General features: G+C 40.1%; 1 non-coding gene across 1 annotated transcript; it reads right to left on the bottom strand.

The window, feature by feature from the left end:
* Nucleotides 1-1,179: 1,179 nt before the first annotated feature.
* LOC126008244 (U6 spliceosomal RNA) lies at nucleotides 1,180-1,286 on the bottom strand. Its single transcript, XR_007495584.1, has one exon. It is a non-coding gene; the product is annotated as a U6 spliceosomal RNA (small nuclear RNA).
* Between the last annotated feature and the right edge of the window lie 4,048 nt (nucleotides 1,287-5,334).

Below are 5,334 nucleotides of genomic sequence, written 5' to 3'. Positions count from 1 at the left end.
GGAGCTATAGCACAGCGGTAGGGCATTTGCCTTGCACAATTGTCTGTCAACACTGGACAGACCTGGTTCGATTCCCAGCATCCCATATGGTCCCCTGAGCCTGCCAGCAGCAATTTCTGAGCACAGAGCCAGTAGTAACTCTGAGCAGTGCTGGATGTGGCCCCAAAACAAAAACAAACAAAAAAAGATGTTAACATATAGAGCCCAAGAAACAGTTCAATGAACTGAGCACATGCTTTGCATGCATGAAGGATTCTAATTTGATCCCTGACACCATATATTCCCTCAAGCATCTCTGGAAGTGACTCCAAGCACAGAGCCAGGAGTAGGCCCAGAGCACTGCCAGGTATATCCCCAGTAAACTAACAAATGAAAGATGTTAACATACATTCTCAAGTTCTTAGAGGGGGGAATGGAGAAATAGTACAGTGGGTAAGGTGCTTGTCTTACATGTCACCAACCTCGCTTCAATTCCAGCCATCCCCTATGGTCTACAAGCACCACCAGGAATCATCTTTGAGTGTATAGCTGGAAGTAAACCCTTGAGCATTTCTGGGTTTGGTCCAAAAATAAACAAAACATATCAAGTTCTAAGAGGGACAATTTTTTTTTACATCTAGTTAAGAGCCTGTTCACCAGCCAGGGATAAATTACCTGATTATGGAAGCCCAAACAAATAGAGTTCATTTACCTTAGATAACCGGAACTTGATGTAGGAGACTGCTACTTTCTTCATAAAAGTTGACTATGATGATGAGGAGGAGGATGCTAATGGCAATGAAGAAGATAATAAGACCTTCTAGGCTGGGGATGTAGCTCACTTGTCATAGCACATGCCTCACATGTGTGAGCCCTTGTTCAATCCCCAGCAGGACATGATTTTTTCATCCCCATTCCAGTACTATCATAGTTGACCCCCACAACAGTGAGGAAGAAAAGGATTATGACAATAGTGAATTGGTATTCTCTGTGATTTTTACCAAATGCTCATGTTAGTAGAGAGATGTTCAGGAAAGGTTTTTCTTTTTTCAATAAAAAAAATCTAAAATGAATTATAAGTCTGCTTAAACTACATCTTCTTTAAAAGTTATGCAGCCTTGGAACTAGAAACATCATACAGCAGGTAGGGTGTTTGTCAACCTGGGTTTGATCTCCAGCTTTCTTTTTTTTTTTTTTTAAAAAAATATGGAACGCTTCACGAATTTGCGTGTCATCCTTGCGCAGGGGCCATGCTAATCTTCTCTGTATCGTTCCAATTTTAGTATATGTGCTGCCAAAGCGAGCACGATCTCCAGCTTTCTATATGGTCCCCTTGAGCCAGACCAGTAGGGACCTCTGAACAAAGAGCCAGGAGTAAGTCTTGAGTACTGCTGGGTGTGATTCAAGCCACCCCTTCATAAAAAAGACCTCAACAGTTTAGAATACTAAAATTTAAATATTACTAAAATTGAAAATCCTTTCATTTATAATTTTAATCTCAGTTTAGAGATCACTTGGTCCAATGATCTCTAAATTACTCTCTGGGAAAATTGGGGTTCTGACAACCTGTCTCAGGGTCAGTACAAGGAAGGGACACTCTTCACCTTTCTCATTTCATACAGCACAGGTTTGACCTCTTTTCCATATTTGAATTCTCTTTAACACTTTGTGTTTTCATGGAAAATTTTCTGAGTTCTGGTGCATGATGGTGCTTCATCTAAAATGCTACCTTACAAAGCAAACACATCCAGTAAAAGTCGACTCTGCAAAGGGCAAGTCCCAGACAAGCTTCAACCGTTCAGAGGATAAAAGGAGGACTTAGGCATTCAGTCAGAACAAGCCAAGTTTGTCTAGGGGAGAAAATGACACAGAGTATTGTCTCCTTAAATGCTGCAGTGTTGGCACTGGTTGCAGTTTCTGAGCCTTTCTAATTATAGATGTGCTGGGTAACATTGCCTCCACCTGCACCTATAACAATAACAATATTTAGCACTTGACATTATCAAAGACTTTTTCAGCTTGAGCTAATTAAATCAAACAATCCCTACCATCTGGGACAGATAATATGATTATCCAGGTTTTATAGACATAGGAAATTTCAAAAGACATTTCTTCAAGGTCATGGAGCAATTGGGATGAGGCCAACAGTGCATCTTAGAAGCGTTAGGATTTTAAAAATAGTAGAAGGTGAGTCGGTATAAATATAGGGTACCTGGATTTTTTTTCCAGGGTGCTAATAGATACCTTTGTTAGATACTCTCTTACTGGGGTTTCTGTTCAGGCTTTTATCCCAGAAGGAATGATCATACACTTAGGATCTTCAAGGACATTATAATTCTTCGGAAAACCAGTTAGGTTTGAAGCTCTTAAAGGTGGCTAATATATGTCTGCTATTTCTCCATTCTATTCTCCTGCATTCTTACAATCACACTATCTCATTTCACTTAAAGGATATTAGAACACAGAGCTCTTGAAATGTAAAATGAAGCCTTAGAAATGACAGCAGTTATAAAAGACTGTCCATTTCTTCTGACAGCTAAGAATTTGAGATTCTTAGGATTCACATGCTCTGTGATAAAGGTCCTATAGAGATATAGCAGCTTTTAGATGCTAATTTTAAAAAAGGATTAATGTACCTATACTAGGAACACAAAAATAAAATTCAAAAATCCCTTCCTCACACCAATATTCATTGCAGTGCTATTTACAATAGCCAGACTTTGGAAACAACCAAGATGTCATTAAACAGATGAATGGCTAAAGAAACTGTGGTACATATACACAATGGATTATTATGCAGCTGTCAAGAGAGATGAAGTCATGAAATTTTCCTATACTTGGATGCACATGGTACCTATTATACTGAGTGAAATAAGTTAGAGGGAGAGAGATAGGCACAGAATAGTCTCACTCACCTATGGGTTTTAAGAAAAATAAGACATTTTTGTAATAATTCTTAGAGACAACAGAGATGAGGGCTGGAAGGTCCAGCTCATGATAGGAAGCTCATCATATGAAGCTGGTAATCAGATCAGCCAGCCTAGATTTCTCTACTTATGAGAAAGTTCTATAGGAAACACAGATAGTATCCTGGTAAAAATCACCATTTTTCTTGCAATTATGCTATTCTGTGGCTTTTGATTTAAAAGAATGTTATATTGTTATAAATTATTTATTTAAAAAGAGAGGATCTTCAAAATAAAAATTATAAAAAAAGAGAGGATCTGTGTGTAAAGGTATATTTGAATATGGACATATATATTTAAGAAATTTGTTTTTGTTTGGAGGCCATACCTATTGTTGCTCAGGACTTACTCCTGACTCTATGCTCAGGCATCACTCAAAGATCATAGCCATTGGGGGAATCATGAATTGTCAGGGATCAAAATGGGTTTTCTACATGCAAGGCAAGTGCCTTAATCTTGTACTACTTCTCCATCCCTAGTAATTCCTTCCTTACAAGGAAGTAGACAGGCTTCTATAAGCAATGATTATGCAAATAAGAGAATATTAAATTAAAATTTAATTATATATGTTTCATGAGGACTAAAGGAGTAACAGTAACAGAAAAAGAGTAATTCTGAAAGACCCAAAATATTTGAGGAATTTGGTGAATCTGATCAAGGACTTTTCTTTTTAGGCTTCTTTTTGCTTGTTTGTTTGTTTTTGTTTTGGGGCCACACTCAGCAGTACAAAATGGTTACTCCTAGCTCTGCGCTTAGAAATCGCTCCTGTCAGGCTCAGCGAACCATCTGGGATGCCAGGAATCAAGCCGGGGTCCAAACGCCCTACCTCAGGGGTGGCGAACAAGTTCGACACAAAGAGCCGAAATTTTAAGCTGTGAGAGTCAGAGAGCCACATCACGCAGTGTCCTGCCAAAACAGACAAACACTCACACAAAAGCATCTAATTTTAACAATAATCTATTAAACACATATTGCATTTTGCCATTTTGAGGGAGGGTAAAAATCCTGCAGTGATGGTCCTCCACACTCAGAACTAAAGGCAAGATGTGACCCAACATGTGCCACACGGGTCCCTCCTCGCTGGACCGTGCAGTTGTTTCCGAGGGATGGGAGACGGGAGGACGCAGTCTGGGAGCAGGACTACGCACTCGGAGATCTCTCCTCAGAAGAAGCAGAACAAAATCCAAACTTGGCAAAGAGCCACAGTATACGAAACAATGATAAGAGGCAAAGAGCCTCACTCATTTTGACCGGGAGCCGCATGCGGCTTGAGAGGCGCATGTTCGCCACCCCTGCCCTACCTGATCAAGTACTTTTTCTAATTTGGGATTGTTTGAAACTCAGGTTCAAAGAACACCTGCAAATTGTTTTTGAGTCAGTACTGCAATCTGATGGGCAACATAGAGGAGCTAGAGTTTTCGTAGGTCAATGTGTTTTACTTTCAAAGTTGTTTTTTGTATCAGGTTTTGGCCTGGATCAATTTTCTAATAGGTTCTATAAATAAGTGATTTTCTCTCAGAGTGAAGATTCTTGGAGTGCTGAGGTCATTTCTTGATACTCCTGTCATTTAGAGAAACTATAGTACTTTGGTCTATTGGCTTCAGTTCAAGGCTAACTTCTAGGATTCATCTCAATGTGATAGAAGTTTATGAGTCAGAATAAGAAAGCAGTAGCTTGGTGCTGATGGTGCACGCATGTGGCTGTCATCTGTGTTCCCACCATCTCTTAGTGCAGTGACCAGAAACCCCCCAGGGGGGACCCGGCCAGCAGGAATTAGCTGGGAAGGCTTCTCAGACGACTGCACTCCTATTTTGCTGAGTAGAAGAACAACCACACTGTAAAAAATCTGAGAGAGGTTAATAATAAAGACCCAAGGCAGCGTCTCACTGTTCAAGGGTTCTTTATTGGCTACAGTTCCTTCTTAATAGTGAAGGAGAAGGGGCAGTACAAAGGTGATGTCAATCATACTTTTGGCGCGAAGGCTCATAAGGAAGTGGGCAGTGGGCTAGGGGCTGGATGACCTTTAAGCTATACTGAACGTGCTGTTTCAATGGAAACTTCTAGTGTCCTTCTAGCTGCATTCCTAATTGCTTGACTATCAGGAAATGGTGCAATATGTGCTTGCCTAAGTGATCTTGAACAGACAATATAGCATATACTTATTGATAACAGCCTAAATTACTCCGGAATGTGGTCTTAAGGAATGGGGCCTAGTTTCTGATAACTGGACCAGGCAGTTTTTTCTCTCCTCCGGGCTTATAGCTAAATTAAGTCCTGCAGCTACATTCTTTTCTCTTAGCTCAGAGATTTACAGCAAGACTGCATATTGCTTTTAGGTGAAAAGCTGGGCTATGGCAGAGAGAACAGCAAAATGTCCTCAAACAAGTCA

Source organism: Suncus etruscus, chromosome 4, assembly GCF_024139225.1.
Source record: "Suncus etruscus isolate mSunEtr1 chromosome 4, mSunEtr1.pri.cur, whole genome shotgun sequence".
NCBI lineage: Eukaryota > Metazoa > Chordata > Mammalia > Eulipotyphla > Soricidae > Suncus > Suncus etruscus.
The sequence above is the reverse complement of the archived record's forward strand: the minus strand, read 5'-3'. Positions and strand labels throughout refer to the sequence as shown.